The following is a 24,864-nucleotide window of genomic DNA, read 5'->3' as shown; positions in this document are numbered from 1 at the left end:
TTATGGAATTCTAATAATGAATACTAGATTATTCTCTTGCCTAGCGGCATTTACTATTTGCCACAGTAAAGACATTTGGCAAAATAGTGAAGGCTACCCAGGTAACTTTCTTCTAAAATTGTTAGGTCCTTATGGAAATTCTTTGGGGGGATTGCAGGAAATCTTAGTCTATTTTTTGTTGTTCAGCCTTGGAGAATTTTAAAGCTCAGCTGAGCAAAGCCCTGAGCAACCTACTCCAACTCTGAGGACAGCCCTGCTTGGAGCAGGGGAATGGACTAGCTGATCTTGAAAGTTCACTTCCAGCTTCATTCACTGAGTAGTTAACCCAATACAATATTAAGAAACAATTGTAAATTGTTTCTAAACCACATCCTCCAGTCTTCTTCTTTTTCTATAACAGACCCCAAAGTTGTTTTTTCTGTATACAGTTTAAGTAGTTTTCTTTCCTGAACCTTAGGCCTCTAGTTCACACCAACTTTTAAGAACACTGAATTTGACCCAATGTTACATGGATTATTTTACAACATACCTTTTTTTTTATTATTTTTGCAAGTAAATGAAATTTGTCCCTGTCCCTGCAAAACACATGAATTATTCATTTCTCATTGTTCTGTTTCTTTGCAGAAAACTTTATGAAAAAAATTAATTCTTATGAATATCTTGAATGTATTGCATTAAAAACCACTATTGGTTTAGGTAATGGAATATGCAGCACTGAATTAAGAATATTCCCCATAGGAATCATTTGTTTTCATTGCACTGAAGAAGAAACAAAAACATTAAGCCCTTCTACTGCCAAGGGTGCTTGCAATCTCCAAAGACACTTTTTTATTAATAGTTTTCAAATTCCAACTAAGAGTGCCACATTCCTTTGGTGTTCTTTAGTAAATTGCACATTATTTTTCTTTTCATAAAATTCAAAATATTTTCATCGACGTTTAAGCATCTTATATCCATATGAAATTATATGGGTGGTAAAGATTATCAAAGAATGTAAACAAGTTGAGAAAACAAATCCCATATAATCCTGAATCAGGGGGGAAAGTACGGTGGATTTTGTAATTCTGGATTTATCTTTTGTGTGCTGTGCACAAGCATATGAGACAACCTGAATGCAGCCACAAATAAAATATTTGTAGTATAGCTGACTTTTTATGCAAAATTAATGAAAACAACAAGCTGTGTATACCTTTCCGCTGATTTACTTGGTTTTGTGTTTCAAGATTTTTCACTGAAGGCTTATCAGTCTGTCCATAAACCCTGCTGATACTAAGAACCACTCAAATGTACTTAACTAAGCTGTGGTACAATGTTCATAATACTGCATATTTTTATAGTAATAATAATATTATTTTTAATAATAATAATAATAATAATAATGCTCAGAAAAGCCTGCATTGTATTTCGGTACCAAACAATTTGTTTTACAGTCTGCTTTTTAATTGAAATATTCCCCAAGTAAAAAGAGGTGCCAAGTTAACCTAAAATAAATTAAAGGATGTAAACAACTGCAGTCTTTCTTTTTACCTTTCATTGAGTGTATAGGCACATAGTGCTTCTGCTTAACGGTTGGCTGGGAAGGTACCCAAACATCTACATGGTCTTTGAGGTATGACAGTGTTTAATGTGAAAACAAGGCCATACTAGAAAAAAAATCTCATATTGTGTGGGGAATCTGAAAGCAAAAAGATGCTGTTACAGGATACTTGTAGACTTACAGGATACTCATACCACCTACTATGAAATCTATGGATGTTACAGCTCGTTATTCCATCTTGTGGCATGCCTGTAAATATTTAGTAGCTAGCTTTGTGAAGATTGGAAGAAGCATTTGGACAATGATCTTAGGCACATGGTGCAATTCTGTCATGTGCAGGGCCAGGAGCTGGACTTTGATGATCCTTGTGAGTCCCTTCCAACTCAGAATATATCTGTGATTCTGTGACGTGTCCAATTTAGGCAATTTTTTTTTTTTTTTAATTTTCTGTCAATATAACTCCATGCACAGCTATTACAATAACTAATCCCCAACATACCAGAAAAATGTGCATCTGTACCTTGGGAGTAGAGGCATAATGGATAGTTGTGCTCAGCTCTGCCTGCTTTACTTTTGTGCCCCAAGCTTCTTCTTGTATTTGGGACCCTTTCAAGTTCTGTCCTAGTTACAGAATTCCAAACTTGGAGTGATTCCTTGTGTTGATGCTTCAAACTCCTACGGCATCTCTAGAACATCTGGGTGCATCTATATGGTAAGTAACATTCCTTTAATATCTGCAATGTGCTGACATCAAGACCCACCACATAACAAAATACTGAATTCATATTGCTCAGACTCCTCTAAACCAAGATGTTACCGATGAGGTTGTGAAAGAAAGCTTAAAAAAAAACGGGAGGAAAACTCTTGGCCAAGGAGGACCACGTCATCTTCCAGATCATGCCACCTTGAGTGACACTTGAAAGTGTGCCAGAAAACTTCTGACATATCTGAGAAGCCCATTTTTTGCTAGTTCATGATAGGCTTGACTTTGCCTAATGGTAAAGCAGCTGAAGGATGGCTACTAGAGAACTTCTAATTCACGGGTGTAGTTTTATGCCATTTCCTAAGAAGCAAGTACTATCTCAAAGAGGCACAGCACCTTTGTTTCATTGTACAGTTAGTGGACATAGCAAAGTAAACTTCAGTAGTGTGAGAATAGCCATCTCCCCTGCCGTCAGCGTGTCCCATTTGCATGTGCCCTAATAAATATTAATTTGAGATGTTCTTCAGCTGGATGATCAGCTCCTGGTGAGTTTAGGCAGCTCAGAATTTGTTCACAATGCTTTCAAGATTGCTTTCACAATAGATAATATCCACTAGCAACCAGTTACCTGTCACATCACAAGCCTGTGGGGACGATGATAAAATATCCATTGTGAGTGCATCTAGGAAAGTAGTAACTCTGGAAGCCTGTCCTGCAGATCAGCTGTGAAATAGTGTGTGCTATTAGCTAGCATGTTTACACATCCACATGCATCTGTAAATACAGATTCCTATATTTATGTAAAATGACTGTGATTCCATTTGGTTTTGCCTTGCCTTAGATAAAAATAAAAAAAATCATTGGTTCTCCAAGGCTTGATTGAATCTGACTGTCAGATTTGCCCACATAAACCACTAAACATCATCTATTGTCTTAAAATTCTCAATTGATGGCTGGTTTGCTCATTTATTTATTTATTTATTTATGATATAGCAACAAACTGACTGAGTACACACGAGAGAGGGAAGTAGAAGCTAATGTGGATCTGCCATTTCACTGTTTGGCTGTCATAGTGCTTAGACATGAGAACTGAGACCCTGGAGACTCCTTGTGCCTGCTGCAGCAAACACTAAAGGATGAGGAAGAAAGAAAGGAAGCAAAGATGGAATGATAAATTAGACTAGGGGAGAAAACAAGAGGGAAGCGAAATAAAAGAGGGGGAGAGAAGGGAAGAAGAAAAGATGGCAAAGGACAATGTGAGGTCAAGTTGTTACACAAAAAACCCACAGACTTATGATGCAAAGCCTGGGAATAAAGGGTCTGAATTAAATTTTCCAGACCTATTTAATGTTTCGGTGTTTTAAGTGTTTGAAATCTGAAATCACAGTGCTTGGTATTTAACCTTACTTTTCCTTTAATGCAATCTTTGCAGCAAGTTCGCCATATAAATTCAGTGTTAGCCATCAAAAGTCTTGTCAAGATCCTGAACTGAACATATATGATCCTCTGGTTCAGATAGTTCAAGATGTTGGTCTATATTACTGTTGTTTAATTAATTATAAAAGGAGAAGGAGTAAGTTGATTAAAAATCTCTGGAGAGCTGAAATGCAGACTAAGTCTTCAGTGGCTTGCTCCATCTTTTGGCTAGGAGAATGTACGTTTTTAATCAAAAATAATGAATTAAATAAACAAGTATGTTCTTTTCACTTGCTATGGATAGAAGAAAATAATTTATCACATTGCAAAAATAATATTATCTCAGATGGTATAATAGTAATACCTATAAGGAAACCAAACTTTCACCATTAAAAAATCCTATTTTTCCTCTGAAAATATATCTCTTCAGCATTTATCTTTTAGCAGCTGTCTATTATACAGTCACAACGTTCAATTTCATTGAAATTACCTCTTAAAATGAATCATAAATGTGTGAGAGACCTGTAACATAATAGGCAAGTTAAGTGTTATTCTGAATGAGCTGGATATTCAGTTTCCATCTTTGCTGCCTGTTTCACTCATTAAAAAGGAAACAGAGTTCCTGTATAAATGCATTCTTCTTCCAAAAGTTTCTGAGCACCAGGTGTTCCCATGGCCACCCAAATACTTTCTGTTCAGGACAACTAGGGAAATTTAATCTGTGTTTTGTGACCCCAGCATCATCAAGAAAGATGGTAACTGCCTCTGAGTTTTGAGTCTTAGGTAGTCAAATCAAGGAACACTATTATCCATGAACTCATGAGCATGTTACAGAATAATTTACAGCTCCTCATAATTTTCCTAAAATGTTGTGCAAATCTCTCCAATATTAGAGCCACCTCCAAAGTCAGAGTTTTCCTTTGTAATTTCCAAATTAAATTCAGTGAGCACAGCGACCTATACTTGGAGACACATAGCATTACTCCTCCTTTGGGAGCTTCAGTATGCTGATATTTGATTAGAAAGTTCTGGCGGGTGAATTTTAGCCACTGCATCATATGTGCTCACTCCCTTGTGTTTCCTACATAACTCTTCATGCCCACTGCTGGAGACAGGGTACTGAACTACATGATTGAACCCACTACGACTACTGACAGTTTCCTAAGTATCCATAGATAATGATTAATTACAACCGTTCATCAGAATTCAATTATGAACATGATATCTAAATAAAATTCTATATCTAAAAATTCTTTATTGTTTTCACATTATGTCTTAAAAAGTTAACTGCAAAACCCCACCTTATCTACAGCATGTCCCTTGTTGCTAACATAATGCCACTACGCTTGCAAGCAGTACTCACATCCTCAAAGTGACACAGTAAGGAAAATCTGGGTGCACAGCTCTGTTTCCCCCATTGTGTCATCCTTGTAAATCCCTTTTATCAGCTAAGCTAGGGCTAAACATACAATAGATATGGTAAAAGGTGCATTATTTATTTGCAGATAGGTTAGTTTTATTTTGGGGGTAGGTGCAGCTGAGTTCTGCAACAAGTTCATCTCCCTGGAAGTAAAGGTACAGCAAGGAGTGAATAACTCACACCAAGCAAAAGTTTTCAGTCTGAATGGTGCCACTGAAGAGGCGGGGCAGAGAAGAGATTGCAGTTGGAACAATATTTTTCTGGTTTCTTGAATGCTGAATTTCAGTGTAGGCTCTGAAACTAAATTTCTACACACATACATACAGAAACCTAAACCCCAGAAATGAAAAATTATACCAATGTACACATATCAGAACTTAGTGGACCTAGAGAACTACTCTATGCCAAGACAACATAGACAGACAAGGAAAACATACCTAGAAAAAAAAAGGTAGCTTTCATTTAGATTAGAAAGCTGCTATGAAGAAATACTGTATCATTTGAAATGTACACCAGGTTGAGTCCTCTACTGCATTACCAAAGAAGGCTGTTTTGACTAAGGCTTCAGTCTGGTTGGACAGACCAACTTGGAAGGAAATGGCTGTGACATGACTTCTCCTGACTGCCATTTCACTCTCTGGATTGTCATCCCAGTGTTTGTCCCACTGCTTCCTTACAGCTGGATGCACCAGTGTTGGAGTCTAATCTTTGACAATGCCTCAGTTACAGGCATCTATCCTTTGATAAGTGGGTTTTAGAAAACCATTGTTTTAGGTAATATTTCCCATAATCCTGAACATTAACTCGCAATCTTGTCTGACCTCTCTGTCTTAAGGTATAATTTCAAAACTTATTTCTTTTTTAGGTATAAAATAGAACCCATCTGAAGCATAGGATGAGATGGGGGAAGAGAAAGGCCAATAGGATGCCCACTGCCTCTTACATATTACAAAGTACAGATCATTGCAAGAACGAGTCACAAAGCTTAAATATGCTCCAGGGCATCTCTTAACCTCCATTTTAAATTCAGCCTTCTCTACTGCCTGGGGAATGGTTGAGGGAAAGCCAGGAGGTGGAAGTTATGTGAAAGTCAAGCACTTTTTTTTTCCCCTCCCCGTTTTAGAAGGCAGAAGCTGTGTGCAATTGTTATTGTTCCTTTGTGCTGAGTTTCATCTCCTGTTTTCTCACACCCTAGGGATTGCCTTAACAGCCTTCTGTGAAAAAGAGTCTTTAGAGCAAGGAACTATCCTCCAGCCAAATGCTGTAAAGGAAATTAGTGTATTTGCTGGCATGGTTAGCCAGGTGAGATGGGTGAAGGACCCACACTGGGAAAACTGTTTGGGTTTTTTGTGGGGTACCGGATCTGGGATGACAGATCTCTATCTGGGATGAATGTCATTAATCCAGATAGTTTTAGAACACTGCCTTGCCTTTCTTTAAAGTGGAACACATAAATTTTGGATCAGATTGACATGAGGGGGAAAAAAAGCATTTACACTTTTTATTATAAATAAAAATATATCTCCTTTATATTTTCTTCAAGTTTAGTGTAGGCCTAGAAGTCTACTGACCCTTAACCTTTGCATCCACAGTGGAGAATACAAACTGGTTTCTCCAAGTAGAAACTTGTTCTCTCTAAGGAAAAGAGGTGAAGTGAGAGCTTAATGCCACTGTTTAGCAAGGCAGGCAGTACCAAGAATTCCGATGTGCTTCCCAGACTGGAAAACAGCAGCTGACATTGCAGTATTAAAGCAGTACCCTGAAATTAGAGAAGTGTTGCTTTTAGATAGCTGCTCTGCACAAAATCTGGCTTAATGCTGACACGTTTTGTGGCTGAGCAAGATCTCATATATGGGGATGGAATTCCTCCTGCTCAGAGCTCATTGTAGACTTGGGGCTTCTGTTATTGCATTTGTAGACATATTGGCTCCAGGCCTGCTCACCAGCGTGGCCAAAGTTTTCAGCAGGAGCAGAATCAGACCAACTGTAAGAGCTAGACAGTTAAAAGCAAAATAACCCACTCCCTTTCCCTCCACAAAAACACTGTAGCATATACCAGGCAAAGTGTCAATAAAAAACACTAAACAACGATTAGTTTTCCACATAAACATTTCATCGCATCCTTTCTCAACACCAATCATTGTGACAGTCCATGACAATATAAACGATGACATGTCTGAGGTGCTCTGATCCATCCAGCCTGTATTGCTGTACTTGTTAAGTAAAAAAAACTCTCTCCATAAAACCTCTAACCAAAACAAAACTCCACTATCCCACATATGTTACCAATGCCTTCTAAAACAGCCACTCAACAAGCTAGGATACACACCATGACTTCAAATTAAACCATATGTTCATTTATAAAATGAAAAACTTCTGGGACGAATGAGTTTTGGAGATGGAAATCATGATTTCCAGCATGATTTTCTATAGGGGGAACCTTGGAATGATCTGTATGCCCATTACACAAGTTGCTGGACACTTTTGATACTGTACCTTGAATGCTGGCTTCTTCATAAAGGTCCTCTGTTTTGCAAAGAAGGGCTCAGTATGTGGACTGATGGCTTGACTTTTTCCATTTTGACATTAGTTGAAAACAAGCTACAACATAATCAGTCTCAGAAACTCTGTGGGCATTGTGTAGAAAATCTCTGGCATACCTATCAGAAGCTCACACCTTTCACCAAGATCCAGACTAACCCTGTCTGTGAGAGGAGACTGTGGAAAGAAACAGAACAAAATCTCACTCAGCTCAAAGACAAAACTTTAAATATATTTAGTTCTTTGATAAATAAGAATAATGAATAATGTAATTACAAGGAGAGCAAATCAGCAAATAATTTCTTAAATGGTACACTAGCTTGGTCTCCACAGCTCCCAATAAACCATGCTTACTTCACAGTCCATGATAAGGGAGGAACATTTCTCCTTCGGCACTGTGACTTCCAGGAAATTTAAACTGGGTCCAGACCCATGAAGAAAATTGTCCTGTTTGGGGGGAGGAGGTGTTAAGAGAAGGTAGGTCAGATGGTGTGAATGGTGGGAGTATGCAGTGCATGGATGTCCCAAGGAGGCTGACTCCTTTTCATTGCTCTTCCTCCAGGCATTCCTCATATCTCCATGATGGGATGTATTCCCACCACACCACCACTTCCCTCAAGGGTTGTACTTGATGATCTCAGAGTTCCTTTCCAATCTGGCTAATTCTATGATTCTATGAAAAGGGAATTGCATATTTCACTGTAATATACTACAAAAGTGGAAAGGTACAAAAGTGCAAAATATCATTACCTGCATATTTTTCACTTCTAACAAGCCACTTATTAGGATGGCAAATGCTGTGGGATGGAAACGTCCTTGTAGTACAACCTCTAAATGTTGGACTTTTTTCTTGCTTAACTGAAACCTTCTACTGCCTCTGAATTTCCTTTGCCTCGGGGCTGTTCTAATTTCTAACTGGCTGCTCATGACCTCAGAGGCCTGTTCTTCTTGTTGGGTTTTGCTGGACACAGCACATCTGCACCCTGCACGTCAGACTGAGGGCTTGGTTGTCTTAAGAATAAGGATGACAGACCTGTAATGTACACAGATTACTCAAACTTGATTAAAAAAAAAAAAAAAAAAAGGTAATAGTGCATCTATACAACAAGGATAAAATGCTGAGGATTGGTGAAAAGCAAACCTCAGGCTGAAAAGATAGGCAGGGAGCAAGAGAAGCACAACTAGTGCTGAGAGCCAGCCCTCCATGAGTTGTTTACATGCTGATCGAGGCTAAAGCGCGGTGGTAGGAAACAGGTTTGTTTTTTAAAATCCGAACGTGCTCCGGTGGCAAGCATGCCTGACCTTTCCACAGGGTGAAGTTTCCTCACTCTCCACCACGTGGGTCCACAGGTTCACCCGGGACCACGGCTGACTCACCGTCTGGGAATCCAGAGTAGGCACGGCCTTTTGTAAAGAAGCGATGCTAAAAACTTGCTGTGCAAGATAAACAAGGAAAACACGCTCCTTGGCACACAGGCGGTTCAGATGTTGACTATTGTGTTCTGCTGGAGTTAATCATCGCTGGCCAGGCTCCCCTTTGTGGCAGGAGGTGAGCTGTGGCCATCCAGCCTGCGCTAAGGAAGCAGGTGCAGCAACAGCTCATTGTTACGACAGTGTTTTGATAATTGGGAAACTTGATATATTTTTTTTTCTCCTTGCCTTGGGGAATCAGGGGCAAAGCTGGGCAGTGATGGTGCAGGTGGCACAGCTGGAGGAGGGAAGGGCAGGGCTAGCCTGTGTGGCCATCTCACCTAGGGACACAAAGTTTTTTCTTGCACCTGTGTTTTTCCTCACTGCCTTGGAGGTTGACCTTGATCCCTGTTGGAGGAACAGGCCCTCTGCCCAGCCTGGTCACATCTGCCAGCTTGGGGTCACCACCACGGTCATTAGCCCTTACTCTAATTACAGGTTCACCACTGGGGCATATCCTGCAGGTTACCCTAAGGAGACACTCAGACAGAGTGTCTCGCAGAATGCCTGGGCAATGAGCCAGCCACAGGGCAAGTTCTCTGAGCCCCCTGCTTCCAGAGACTGTGTACATCCCAGCATGCTGGCACTGGGCAGCTTTACCTGGGGGACACATTTCTCACTTCATTTCTTCTCCTTCTCACCCTCCACTCCTCAGTCCTTTCACGTAATGAAGTTATTTACAGTGTGCTTATTAGACCTCACCTCATTGACAGCTTTTTGCAGCACTGGTTGTGTGAGGGAGTTTGTCAACAGATCTTCCACCACTCTTGGTCCCAGTCTGCAGGGGCTGAAGGTGAAGATAATTTGATAGCTTCTTTTTGGCCTACCTGAGACAGGCACGTTTGCATTTCATCCTCATTTCTAAGGGACAGATGGGTGTGTTCTATTATTAATTCTTGCTACTTTGGCTAACCTAGCTGGCAGTGGGTTAGGGAAGTCACAGGAGAATGAATTTGTCACACAGGGATGAGCAGGCAGGGCCGAGACACATGTTAGTGACACTGGTAACCCGTCTGATCCTCTTCTGTGATTGTAGGAAGGGCTTCATTTCCCAAAGCTCCTCTTTGGCACTGCTCTGGAATAGCAACGTTTTAAGGAGGTCACCCAGAAGACCCAGAATTGGAATAAAATCCTCACTGTAAGAAGCATAGAATATAACAGGATTTCACACGGTTAAATGCAGTTAGATTTTCTGTTAGATGCAAATTCTCAGGACCACCAAGTGCCAGCATCTTCAGCCAATTTAGCAGCCCTGTGGATGATTAAAGTCTTTCAGGATCTGGCCCTTTGCAAACAACTCTTTTGTGCCGCCTTCTTGTTGTTGTTGGTTTGGTTTGGGTTTTTTCAGTGTGAAGGTCATTAGCTTCATTTTCCTTCTCTCAGCCCATGCTGATTTGGACAAATTCAAAAATCTCAGGTGAGATTTGCTCACTGAAATAAGTTAAACTAACCTTTTGTTTTCAAAGCACAGCCATTTAAGCAATTATAAATAAAATAACAAAGTCAATAAAAATTTGCTGACAGTTGGTGGTTAGGATCACTAGACAGGCTGTTTAAAGTAAAATTTGTTTGAGGGTAGAGAAGACTTAAAAATCTAATCCTTTAGATGTTCGTTTTTAGCTAAAAATAAAGTTTGAGGTTGATGAGATAGAATTTGTGTTTAAAGATACTTGTTAACCTTAAAAGAGATTTCTTCTACATTCCTGCTCTTTTTTGAGCTGAGGTTTTTCAACCTGGACTAAGGGAAGTAGAGTACTTGTTGTTGTAATGTTAGGCAGTTGTTCTTTCCCTTTTCATTGACAGAAATTATACAATATTCTGAAGGAAGTTCTTTTCATATCTTTGAAAAAGATACATCTGAAGAAGCTGAGCTTGTAACATAGAAGGGAGTAGGGTGTAAATGCAGATCTGATAAAGTTCTAGGAGATTTAGCAGAGGCAGACCCACAAAAAAGCTGGCAAAGAAAACATTAATCCAAGGAAGAAAATCAGGACTTCATTCTCTGTAATATTCAAAGAGGTTCAGATGCAAGTTTCCAGTTTCAGTCCTTCTCAATTTAAAACTTATTAATAAAAGCTATGTGAACTTATCTGATATGTCCTGTACATAGAAAGAACTAAAAATTTAAGTATTTGCAACTCTGTATGTTACAGTATTCTGCTACAATTTTAATACAGAACTAACAGGAAAAAACAACGGTAGTAAATAATTAAAAACCTTCAGACCAACACTCAATACAAAAGGATGTTATCCATGTACAGTTAAGGGACAGGATGAATCCTCAGCTCCTCTTTAACCTTGTCTGTGCCCTGAGCAGAAGTACTATGCCTCCTCCATGATCAGAATTACAGAGGTCCATCAGCTGATCACACAATCAAAAAGAGAAGTTTATATTAAGATGACTAATGGACCATCTTCAAGAGATGATCCAACACTGGCTGTTGGAGCCTGTTCCTGGAGTGTTTCTTGGCTTGACTGGGAGAAGATCCATGACTGTCTACGATCTCTGTCCTTTCTTAAAATTACATGACAGTTATCTTAATCTTATGCTTTTGAGAGGGGCTCAGACAAAGTAGCTAATTTTGTTTTGTTTGGGGGGTTTTGTTGTTTATTATTTTTGTTTTGGTTTGGTTTCTGTGTGTATTTTGGTTTACAGCATATTAACTGAACACTCAAGAAAGCTAGCAGTAGGAATATTTCACATGAGCTTTCCAAAACGAAGAGCTTTTGGGCCATATGATGACATATGATAGTATCATTCTCCTGAGGGATTGCTTGTAGAGCTCCAGATACAGAATTTTTTCTTCATGCTTTTTGCTACTTCAGCTCCACAGTGCATTGCGCAGAACACTCAGCTTTTTAAACAAATATAATACAACTGTGACTATAGGGAAAGAATATGCTAAGAGTGTAGACATAAATTAAATGTTAATCACATAGAAATTATTACAATTTGACATTATACAAAAGGAATCCATCTCCCTTGAAATTAATTCAAAATTATTTAAAGTCTCAATACATAATCAAAATCAAAACAACTTTATAAAATGATATTTTAATTTAAATTGCTTAAATGGAATACTTTAGTGTATTCAACTGGCAGACAGACATAGTCCCAGTACTTGTATAATAAGCTACTTCAGTTAGACAGCAATTAACTTTTTAAATTCTGTAAGCATTACAAATTGTCAATTGCTTTCTTAGAAAAAGTGTCTAGAGAGGAGATCAGGTACTTCTGATTGAGTGTAAGAAAAATGTAATAGTATTAACTAATCCTGGAAGATTGTCTATATTCAAAGCCAATGCTTTTAAATTTTAGTGATAGACTATTGCTCCCTGTAATTTTTATAATGATATTTAAATTCTATCATGAATTGTGGCTAAATTTTACATATAGTTTAGGCTGAATAAGTTTTCTTCAAACTGTTATATGAATAGATAATTGGCTCCTTTTGATTTATAATCCAAAAGGGAACCAAAAGCAAAGGCAATTAAAAAAAAAAAAAAAAAGAAAAGAAAAAAAAGAACAACCAAACTCACAGAGCTGTTGAACAGCTCTTTTTAGAACTAGCTTGAGAAGATTAGGAAAATGTCATCAACCTTCAGGGACATTATGTTCCTAAATATCTTTATATCCTTTGAAGATCTCAGCTTTGGTACCTTTTGGACTAAAATGTGTTGCAACTGGGAGAACAGAGAGAGACTTGTGGTAGAGGAACTTCTCACAGGGCTGATATAAGGGGCTTTTAAAGGTAACAGAGATTCCTGCAAACTTCACTAGGTTACTTCCCTGACAGGTGCAGAGCCTCTTTTGTTTCTGCACTCACAGTGCCTGGGAATGGGTTACATTACATGAATTTAAACTTCTGTGCTATGCCTGTTTTGCAGGACTGTTGATCTGAGTACTCACTGATAGCTGCTAGCATGAGAAAGATGAAAATCCATGACCAAAAAATAATGCCAAAACAGATATCAGATGCTTGTGGGTAAAAACAGGGAGAGTGTGACTGTGTAGGATTTATATCTTTAGAAAACCAAAGGAAAACTGAAGTATATCGATTAATGTGAACAGTTCCAAGATATAGGTATTTTATTCTGTAATAACTTGTGGGTCTCCATCAACAGCAAGATGTGAAGGTCATCATCTCAAAGAGGTTGACTTCCATCCTCACTTCCTGCCTGATTGCTCAAAGTACCAAGTCTTTACCTTCCCCACCTTGCAGTTAGCATTCCAGTACACACCAAAGCTGGCTGCCTGGAGAAAGCATTATTTATCTAAATATTCATTAATCTGATAAGCAATGGAATAACTGTTTTCATCACTTGCATAACACCATCGAGCTGGCAAACTGAAAGCATTTTGCATGCATAAGCACTTTTCGTATAGAAAGATTGGGAAAGAGCACTTGGGTCAGGGAATCATAAAACAAACACACCAGAAATACAAAATGGTCAGGGAGAGCCTACGAGGCAAAGGGAACAGGGGGATGCTGCAGTCAGGTTGTGAGGTAGCCAAAAGAAGGGGTGTGAAGGTGGAACAATAATGAGAGCAGGTTGGCATTCTGTCAGTAGTGCAAGCTATGCTGAAGGGCAGAGTGCTGCGAAGGTAGGTGATACACAATAAAGAAAAAAACATATACTGAAAGAGGACAGATGAAAAGAAAAGAGTTCCAATCTCCAGGATTCACACGGCCTGCCAACAGTTGTCTGCAAAAGCGTGTGAAACAAGCATGGCTAAGGGTTTGTTTCAGTCCCACAAGGAATTCCAGTAACGTAGAGTATCAAGCATTTTATTCCCTTCTTTCTTGGTATATCTTGAATATTTTTGCAAGTCCCTGAATAGAGTACAAACAAAACACTGGATGGTTAACATATTTTTGGAGCAAACATTTCTTCTAGAAGTAGGGGAAAAATGTCAGTGCTGACCATGGACATAAAAAAACCCCCAAAACTGATAGGGAAACATTTGTTTTCTAACATATATGTACTTATTTATGCATAATGTTCTATACACAATAGATCACAATAAAAAGTCAGATAGAAGCAGGTAAATCTCACCAATTTCTTTTATCAACTTCTTCAAAATCTCACATGGAGAACATTAATTTGACAAAATAATGAGGAAGAAGAGAGGGGAAAAAAGCAAAAAGAAATAATTACATCTGAATGTTACCATTTCAAGTATTAATTTTGTGGGTTTTTTTCAGGAGAGAAACATCTATTTCATGATTAAATGAGGAAACAATCAGGTAATTTGTCCTATGAAAGTATAATTTTCATATTTTCAGGAAGAAAAGATATCTGTATGCCAAAAAGCTGAAAGTGGATTTATTGTCTACTGTAACTTTCTAAAATTTGTAGCCATTCTTTTTTTTTTTTTTTCAAATAGCATTTCAACTTACATAGAATTTCAATTATATACATAAATGAAGTTAGGTGAGGATACAGAATCACAGAATCATTAAGGTTGGAAAAGAACTCCAAGATCATCAAGGCCAACATTTGACCAATCACCACCTTGTAAACTAGATCATGGCACTAAGTGACACATCCAGTAGTTCCTTGAACACCTCCAGGAACGGTGACTCCATCATCTTCCTGAGCAGTCCCTTCCAGTGTTTAACAACCCTTTCTGCCAAGAAACTCTTCCTGATGTTCAACATAAACCTTCCCTGGTGCACCTTGAGGCTATATCCTCTAGTTGCTTGGAAGATGAGAGTGATCCCCACCTCCCTACAATCTCCTTTCAAGTAGTTATAGAAAGGGATAAGGTCCCCCCGGTGCCTTCTTTTCTCCAGGCTAAAGAACTCCAGCTCCCTCAGCTGCTCCTCATATGACTTTAGACCCTTCACCAGCTTCATCACCCTTCTCTAGACATGCTCCAGCACCTCAATGTCTCTCTTGTAGAGAGAAGCCCAAAACTGACTACAAGATTCTATCAGGATTCAAGATGTAGCCTCTCCAGTTCCAAGCACAGAGAGACAATCACTTCCCTGGTCCTGCTGGCGATGCTATTTCTGGCACAGGCCAGGATTCCATTGTTCTTCTTGGTTGCCTGGGCACATTGCAAGCTCATGTTCAGCTGTCGACCAGTACTCCCAGGTTGTCTTCCACTGGACCACTTTCCAGCCACTCTTACCCCAACCTATGGAGCTGCAGGGGTTTTTTGTAACCAAAGCGCAGGACCCAGCACTTGTTGAACCTCATACTGCTGGTCTCAGCCCATCCAGCCAGCCTGTCCAGCTCTGCAAAGCCTTCCCACCCTCCAGCAGATCAACACTCCCACCAAACTTAGTGTCGCCTGTGAACTGTCTGAGGGTACACTCAATGCCCTCATCCATATCATCAATAAAGATATGAAACAGTACTGGTCCCAAAACTGAGTCCTGGGGAGTCCTACTAGTGACCATCCACTAAATGAATGTGGCACCATTCTCCACCAATCTCTGGCCCTGCCATCCAGCAACTTTTTAACCCAGTGCACCTATCGAATGCTCATTCCCATGGAGGTAAAAAAGAAGAAAATATTTCCATTCAAAAAATTTTGAATGGGGACTTCTCTGTGGTGTCCACAGCCTGAGAAGTAGAAATGAACATCAGCTGACTTCCCATTTAACTGAGCAACTTCAGTGTCCAAATAACCTTTTGGGGTACAATTTTAAGGTCTAGTTGGGCGACATTTTTTGGAAAAGGTGATGACAAAACAGATTATATATGTATCAATTCTTATTCAATTCAGGATAAATTGTCTTTCTAATGGATCCTGATGTGACCTATTTTTAATGAAATGGTTTTACATTATACCTGCCTTCTAAATGCCACACTGCTCAAGTACAGCATTTCTGAATTCTTGCCAAATACTATTGAAAGCAGTAGTGCTTTGGAAATGAAAAGGGAGGTGTTTATAGCACATGGTTAGGATTCACAAATATAAGCACACAGAGTTCCTTGAGAAGGGATTTGGCTGCCTAATTTTTTTTTTTTTTTTTTTTTTTTTTTTTTTTTTTTTTTTTTTTTTTTTTTTTTTTTTTTTTTTTTTTTTTTTTTTTTTTTGAGATACCAACCCCTAAATCGTACCTTCTGTTTACTCCCAAATGATGACTAGACAACTTTTCCTATGGGCTACTTTAAGAATTCATTTATCCATCGTGGGATTTTTATTAGTTGGTTTGTTTTCAATTAAAAAGTTGTCTTATGAAAAGACAGGGGAAAACCCATCTAGACAGGAAAAACCTTCCTTTAATGCAGATCTATCCTGTTCTTCAATTTTTCATTGCACACATTGTACTATGCCATCAGTAGTCTTGCTGACAATAGCGTGACCTCACTCTTCGTGATGACTGTAATTCAACTTCTTGGTGAAAACAGTCCTTGACAACACTTACCACCGTAGTAAAACAAGATAAGAAGCATTAAAAAACTCTTTCATCAGATCTTGTGCTACTCTTCTTTATCTTCACCTGCAGAAAAGCTGCCTGCTGGTATGGAGCAGACAGACATTTCAGGTTTTTTCATGATCACTAATCCTTTCCAAGCGAGTCTTCAGTACCCTTTCAGCTTCTAATTGGAATACTGCAATAATAAATGGGGAGCTGCAGTAATTTTTTATAAATATGCTGAGTAAACAAGTGAGAATGGCAGGAAATGCAGACACACTGAAACCCTGTGTACTGAAAGAAAATTCTCCTGCTTGCTCGCCTTCATTTTTTTCAGCATACAGAGATTCAGTCAGACGAGCTGCTTAGTTAAAGGTCAGAATGGAACTCTTTCCCACCCCTTTTCATTTTTTCAAGGCCAAATATTTTATTGGCTCTAGCACACTGAAAAGAGAGGGGGGGGAAAGGGACAATATAATCTGACTAAACTAAAGGTTATCCTTCTTATTTTTTAATAACTGTGAAATTTTTTTCAGCACTTTTGGTTTTACTTTTTAATAAATCAATCAGGCTAATTCACATATTTCAATTGTATCTGAACTTACACTGTTTATGTGACAGAGGCAACCAGGACTGATTCAACTTTGGAGAAGGGTAAGACAAATTTTGCACTGACTTACACACCTTACAATTCCACTGAAACCAGTATATGTGCATATCTGCAGAACACAGTCCAGTCAATCACTACATGCCTTTTTGAATAAATACACACATGCATCCACACATTTTTAGTCCTTTGAAGGTTTTTCTTTCAAGGCCTCACTTAATTTCAAGTTACAGCAAGTCTATCCTTTTTCAGTATATTTATCATCAGTCCACCCCAGTCTGCATAAAATGTGCAGGGTCAATAGCACCAGCAGAGTGAGTCTACCTAGGTGCTGGAGATGAAAGGTCAGAAACAGAATGTTATTCCTGATAAATGAAATCTGCTGCTGCTTCTTTTATTTCGCTGCAAAAAGCTATGTGTCTTTCAGAGTGGTGTGTTCAGACTGGTATAGTTAGAGGACACCTGCTCTTTAAATGATAAGGAGAAATAAATGAATTTAATACTGACAGCTCCTTAATCCATCACCTGGCAGCCACTACACTGAGGCCTGATCACAATTTACAAAAATTCGTGTGTACTTGCCTGAAGCCTTATTTAGTAATATTTGTGCAATCTATGAATGAACCCAACCTAGAGTCATATATAATAACCATAATGGGATTAACTGGAAGATATTAGCTTTCACCTTCTCATAACCCAAGGAAAGGTTTTTCCTATTATTCCTTCCAACATGGTAACTAATATTAAATTTAATGCATGACAAAAAAGTAATAATTTTTGCTTGTTCTAGGAACTGGAACATATAATCTTGTCCAAATGGACAGTCTCTTAGTATTTATGGATTACACTTAATTAAAAGGGCTAGAATTAGTGGTGAGCTAAATTTTTTTCTCCCCATCCATTTTTTAATATTGTTTGTATTATTAACTACAAGGTGGTTTATAGACAGACAACATTTTTCTACATGCACCTGCAGTTATTTTGCATTCATCAGCAAAACCTTTTTGTCTAAATCCTAAATCATTAACTTACTGCATGGGACCTACACACTTAAGTCATGTCAAAAAAGAGTTCATATTACTCAGCCTGAGGATGATCCCTGATTTTGATCAAATCACCACATACACCAAATTCTCAAAGATAATTGACTGGAGAGTGCAGACTTCCTAGGGAGCCAGGATGGATGTGCATTCTTGTTGCCTGCATGCTTTGTTTTTGTGTCAGTGCTCGTCTCTCTCTGCTCTTTCTACAGAAGCACCACTTATGGTACACAAAGGAACCAGTTGACAGAAACACACAGAATCATAGAATTGTTTAGATGGGAAAAGACCTTTGGGTTTCCTGAGTCCAACTGTTAACCCAAACACTAACTCCACCACAACACATACCCCCAAACATCATGTCTCTGTGTCTTTTAAATATTTCCAGGGATGGTGATTCAACCACTTCCTTGGGCAGCCTGTTCCAGAGCTTGGCTACCCTGCTGATGAAGACATTTTTCTTAATGTCTAATTTAATCCCCCGCCACCCTGGGACAGCTTGAGGTTATTTCCTCTTCTCCTATCGTTTATTTCTTGGGATAAGAGACCAGCTGCCACCTGAATATATCCTCCTTTCAGGTAGTCATAGAGGGTGATAAGGTCTCTCTTGAGCCTTCTTTTTTCCACATTAAATGCCCTCAGTTCCCTCAGCTGCTCCTCATAGGATTTGTTCTCCAGACCCTTCACCAGCTCCACTTCACTTGAGAAGCTGTGTCTGAGTCATCCAGAGCCACTGTGTGCATTGCAGAGGGTTCTGGCTCTCACGACACTGAAATATCTGCCCCAGGGAGCTGCCAGTACCTTTGAATTTCAAACATTTGGCATGTTGCACTGCTTCTCTGGATCACAAGCTTCTACATATCCATAATATTTTATATCTTAAAAGAAAGTCAGGAAGATAGGTCACATATAATGGAACTAAATAAATTTGTTTTGGAGGCTGTATGATGAAATCACATCTTTTAGATAAATACTTTTAAAACACACTGACTTCAGTACAAATCATAAAAAATGGAGCCCTTTCAGGTCATAAAATGGATGCAAATAAACAGTTTGTTGTTTTGCTTTTTTCTTTCCATACCTGAATAATCTAAAATGTCCTTCTGATTGAAAATGTGAGTCACAAAGACTTCCTACTGCTGCGAACACCATCAAGAGCAGGTCAGATTGACCCCATGCGATTCAGTGTTGTAAGGGGTTTTAAAAGCAAAAAAAAAGGTACAATTACCAGACGCCTGGAGCTCATTTTGCATTGCTAAGTTGTTATGTCTCTGTTTCTTCTGCTTACGCCTGCTGTGTGAGAATAACAGTGTTGTTTCATGAGTACTTACATGCAAAGTGCCTTTAAAACCCTCTCGGCTCTTCTTCTCAGTGCCAAAACTGAGATAAACATTTACCTTTTTAAAAATCGTAGAAACAAGGAATCAACCCCCCACCTCTCCCCCCACCACGGGACAGTCCTTATGAGAGGGCACAGAACTTCATCAGCCAAAAATCACTTAGGCAAAATGGCCATACAGTAGCCCAAGGAGACACGCAACCTACATTTTACTCTGGTCATGTACCAGCAGCAGGCATCTGCCTTCTGGGGCCAGCAGGGAGTTCTGGCATGGTGTAGCCAGCAAGCAGAGAAATAAAGGTTTGCAGTGTGTAACCACTAACTGCTGATGGCACAGTAGTCTGGCACCTGTAAAATCCCCCTTGAAAGTGAATTTTACTTGTGGATGCTTTTCTCTCATCCTTTCGTTGGACTGTGTGCTGACTGAAAAAAAGACAAAAATCAGAATAAAGGGGGAAGAGCAGAAGCTTTTCCTTCCATCTTATTGCATGAAAGAATGAACCTGACTGCATGTAAGGAGAAGTCCATGGAGGACAGGGAGAAAGGCGTGTTGGACTCCAAGGGATACCCTACTTCTGTGGGGCATCCCTCTTTCTAACTTCCCAGTTAATAATGAACTGTTCTTGTTGGGCTGCAACCTGTCTTTACCTAACTTAGTCTGTCTTTCCTTAGCAGGCAGCAGCATATGCTGGGACTAGAAATGCAATATTCAGTAATTTTATGGAATATGTAATTTTATCTCATTGGCCAAGGGCCAGAATACCACAGCTTCCAGCAGCAAAGTACGCATGAAATGTCACTGATGGATTCTGTGATGAAGGAAATGACTAAGAAGCGTTCTCAGAGCGGCCCCCATGTGAGGTGTGTACCAGGCACTTCTGATAGGGCATCTTCCAATCCCCGCAGGGAACATTTTAAAACCTGCTGTCTTTGCACTTCACTTCAGCTAAAATGTACAAGCATGTGATTTTCATTTGAAAGTACTCCTTGAGATGAGCAAAGGGGGAATAAAATAAAACCAATTATTAACGTGCAGGGAGGCCTCACTGACGTTGCCATTTTTTTTCTGCTGGAACATTCATGTCAAGAAGTTGTTTTCTGTTCAGCTTCACACAGTCCCATTAGGCAATGTGCTGTAAATAAAAAGAATAAATTTCAGCACCAAGGGTTTTTTCTGTGATTATCCAAATCCTATTAACAGTGTCTAAGAAACAGGTTTACTATTGGGTTTTAGTGCTGTAATATATATGTGCATGCTTGGGGCATACTTTTGAAATACTCCAATCTGTACTAACTCCTGTATTACTGAAGGTACAACTAAAGAAAGAGATTAGGCTCAGTAGCTGTTTAACATTCAGCAGCCTATCTATCTACAGCATCTCTCCAGGTAATTTGCCAAGACTGCATTGAATAACTGACCATTAACAGACTTTTCTCACAACATTACTCTTTTGATACTGTCCAAACACACACGACATAAGCTTTTGAGGAGCTGATGTATGGTTTTAACCATACAATCCACTTGAGAGGCTATAGCAGAAAAACATAAGGCCAGTCTAAATTGCGTGCTGCCCTAATTTCCCTGTTGTTATATTCTGCCACAAAAATGGGGCTCAAAAATAACTGAGGCTGTCTCTATCTTATATTTATTTTTTTTCCAATTTTTCCCATTCCTGTTTATCCCTGACACTGCTATCTTCTGTCGTGCTGATGAGCTCAGGGAGTCACTGTGTTCGGATACCTCTGAGGAGCTGCAGCAGTCATCATCTTGTTAATTCCTCTTCTCTTCATTTTTCTCTCTTTTTGTTTCAATGCCATTCATAGAAGGGCTGAAGCAGAGAGGGTAAAAGTTCAAGAGAAAGGAAGCACTGCCGGGAAAGAAGATGTCACAATAGCCTGAGTGTATGGAAAAAAAATAGAGAGGGAGTAGTTCATAACAGGGTGTCTGTTGCTGTGAAGTCCATGCAGAAAGCTATTTAGCAGTTCAGTATGCTATACGCACCTGGAATAATGTATACAGTATGTGTATACATATATATGTGTATTTTATATAGATATTTTCTAACCTCATTTATATTCTGGCGTTGGCATTGTTTGATAGCAAAGCACATGATGGAGAAAACGGAAAATTTACATTGCTTTCTGCTCTGAATAATTGACTTGCAGTTGTTTTTGTAGGACCTCTATGTGAGTAGCAGTATAAGGAAACGTAGATGTAGTATAAGAGCTGATTTTAGTTTGGTTTCCAGAAGATGCTGTATATTCACTGCAGAAATACTGGGTACTTGAGTTGAAGTCTTAATGATATAAAGGTGTTTTTTTGTTTTCCCACTTAACTGTTTGAAATGACTGTCACACAGCTCAGAATCGTCAATAGTATAGCTATGCAGGCACAACGCTGGAGCTCCTCAGTGTTGCTCCACATCCAAGCAAATAACTACAACAGTTGAGGATTGCACTATCCGAGCTGTGTGCATAAAAATAAAAGTGTAGGGTGTCCTGTACTGTGCTGTGAAAAAATTGTACCTAGGATCAGTACAGAAGCAAGTCAAGTGCTTGAGGTAAAAATGGTATTTTAAAATTTGACATTCGTCAAAATGTTTCTGTCAATTAGACTCATGAGCCGTGCCTGACATTTCTAAAATCACTGTTAAAATCACAGTCATGCTGACATCAAAGCCTGAATCTGCTCCAACTCCAGTGGGGCCAAGATTTCATTTCTTGATGTCAGCGTCTTTGAATATCTACATCCCAAACTCAGTTATGTGAGTTATCACGGCAGTCTCAGTGCATTTTCAAGTGTTGGATCTGAAGATTGTTCTGTCCTGAGGTAAATCGGTGTGTCTGCCATCTCTAGAAAATAGCAGAAGTCTCTGAAACCTTTGAATATCGTTGTGGATGTGTCCTGTGCTGTCACACTAATGTTTCTCCTTGCTTTGAGAATGACAGCAGAGTGGTAGGGAACTCAATAAAGGGAAGTGAAAGTGCATGTATATATTTCTTGTGCAACTCTTGAAGGACTGAAGGCATTCATTGTGGATGGCAGTTGCGTTACTTCATATAACTCATAACCAAATTGTCTGTATCTGCATACCTCATGTTTGCACTTGCAGTTCAACCTAAGTGTTTTAGACTTTTTTTCCACATTTTCTAATTAAAAAGACATTTTCAAGGATTCAACAGTGCTGAGCACAGGGCAAAGATCACTGCCTTAGTCCTGCTGCCACACTGTTTCTGGCATGGGCCAGGATGCCACCTGGGCACACTGCTGGCTCATGTTCAGCTGTCAACCAGCACCTCCAGGTCCTTTTCTGCCAGGCAGCTTTCCAGCCCCTCTGTCACAAGCCTGTAGCGCTTCCTGGGGTTGTTGTGACCCAAGTGTAGCACCTGGCACTTCGCCTTTTAGAACCTCATACCATTATCCTTGGACAATTAATCCAGCCTGTACAGATCCTTCTGCAGAGCCTTCCTACGCTCCCCCAGATCAAGACTCCCACTGAGTCAGTTTGGTGTTGTCTGCAAATTGACAGAGGGTGCCCTCAATCCTTTTGTCCAGATTATTGATAAAGGTATTAAACAGGATTGGCCTAAGTACTGAGCCCTGTGGAACACTGCTTGGGACCAGTCACCAGCAGGATGTAACTCCCTTTAACACCACTCTCTGGACAGCCAGTTTCTCCAGGGGAATGCTGTGGGAAATGGTGACCAAGGCTTTACTAAAGTTCAAGTAGACAATATTCACAGCCTCATCTGCTAAGCGAGTCACCTTGTCATAGAAGGAGATCCAGTTACTGAACCTTAACCCACCCTTTTGATGGAATACAAAATAAATAATAGCTACAATAGATATGATAGCTACACTTATAAACTGGAAAATAACATATGTGATGTAGCAATAAGTACAATACTCAGCACTTCTCCCCAAAAATGTAGGAAACATTTGATATCCCCTTTTTTTTTTTTCCTTTGTCTTCTGTCCTATCTTGTAGATAGTTTTGTACCCCTTTTTCTTCATCTAATAAATCCATTTGCAATTGTAGTAACCTATATTATTGTATAGTAATAATAGTCTTTCTGACATTCAGACCCGACTTAGTGGAAAGTCAACAAAGGCTCAGCACTTTAGACTCAGTAAGAAAAGAGTTTGTTGAAAAGAAATGCAACATTTCCTTTGAAAATCAAGTGGTGTTGAACTGAGAGATTTCCCAGAGTACTGTCAATGGCCTTCTAGACAATACAGGAAGACTCCACATGAGACACTGTGTACAATTTTGATTCTCCGTGATGAAGGAAGAAGCACTGAGACAAAAGAGGAATAGATGCAGAAGAAGATTGAATAGGGTGATGGTTAGAAAGCATAATCCACTTGGCTTGTTTTGTCCTAGCAAAATGAGAGCTAAGGGAAGACATATAATGGTGGCAAAAAATTAAGTAAATACAGGCTACTGAATGAATCTGGGGTTGAAACTGAAAAAAAAAGTCCCATCAAGAAATTAAGTTCTAGAGTGGAATCTTATTACCACAAACATGGGCAAAAATTTTAACTTGTATTATACTGAATTTGATCTGTTTTGATGGAAATGTCTTGCTCTTCACAGAATGTAGAAATCTTACTAACAGTGTGATAGAGTGAAAGGATTCATTTGAGAACATGACCACTATAGACAGAGGATCCATTTTCCTCAGTGGTCAGCTGCGTTCAGTGCAGTGACAAATTAAACTGTCACTTCATGGTCTCTAAAAAGGGCTGTGTTACATGGCCTCATGTTTTGGTTTTTCATATGTTCTTTTAGCTGAAATGCAGACAGTGGTGTCCTTATGGATCTTCATTTTGTTAGGAAAATCGGAGCATTTAACAATCACTTTTGCAGTGAAAATGGGAATATTCAATGCCATTTCCCACATTCAAACTTCAATAGCTCTGTAACTTTGTCACAATTAATTACTGTTGTAAGTATAAAAAGAAATTTCCAGTTAAGAAATTCCAGTTAATGCTTCCCTGTCATGTCCTTGTAATACTGACAAATATAAGTTCTATAGACATAACAGTGATTAAAAAGGCCTTCAAATTGTCAAAACTAGAAACACTCACAAAATAAATGTTACTTATTTCTGTTCTTTTGTGAAGAAGATTCCTCAGTCCAGTTATCAGTCCTACTGTAATCAGAAGTTATGTGTGTGTTCTATGTACAGAGATATATGCATGTTATTAAATATTCAATTGCTGCACACACATACGTATGAATTGGACAAGTTTTAACTGGGAGAGAGGGACAGAAAATGCAAGCTTACCCAAATAACAAACTTATAGGGAATAAATATTGGAGTATTACTGAGGGAAGTATTGAACAGTCCGTTGCTACAGAAAAATCATTTTGACATGCAAGTGTGTCCCAGTTTTAGCCCAACTCTATC

At 39.1% G+C, this 24,864-nt stretch overlaps 1 long non-coding RNA gene across 2 annotated transcripts; it reads right to left on the bottom strand.

Moving 5' to 3' along the window:
* Positions 1–1,723: 1,723 nt before the first annotated feature.
* Positions 1,724–19,460, bottom strand: LOC114065422. 2 transcript variants are annotated; one of them, XR_003572961.1, is made up of 4 exons: positions 19,339–19,460; positions 9,790–9,914; positions 9,615–9,624; positions 1,724–1,734 (listed from the first exon to the last, which is right to left on the bottom strand). It is a non-coding gene; the product is annotated as an uncharacterized LOC114065422 (long non-coding RNA). The 2 variants fall into 2 exon arrangements; XR_003572960.1 differs by lacking the exons at positions 1,724–1,734; positions 9,615–9,624 and adding an exon at positions 7,932–8,064.
* Between the last annotated feature and the right edge of the window lie 5,404 nt (positions 19,461–24,864).

Source organism: Empidonax traillii, unplaced genomic scaffold (assembly GCF_003031625.1).
Source record: "Empidonax traillii isolate 1590-97213 ecotype Southwest subspecies unplaced genomic scaffold, ASM303162v1 scaffold658:size386251, whole genome shotgun sequence".
Lineage (NCBI taxonomy): Eukaryota > Metazoa > Chordata > Aves > Passeriformes > Tyrannidae > Empidonax > Empidonax traillii.
The sequence above is the reverse complement of the archived record's forward strand: the minus strand, read 5'-3'. Positions and strand labels throughout refer to the sequence as shown.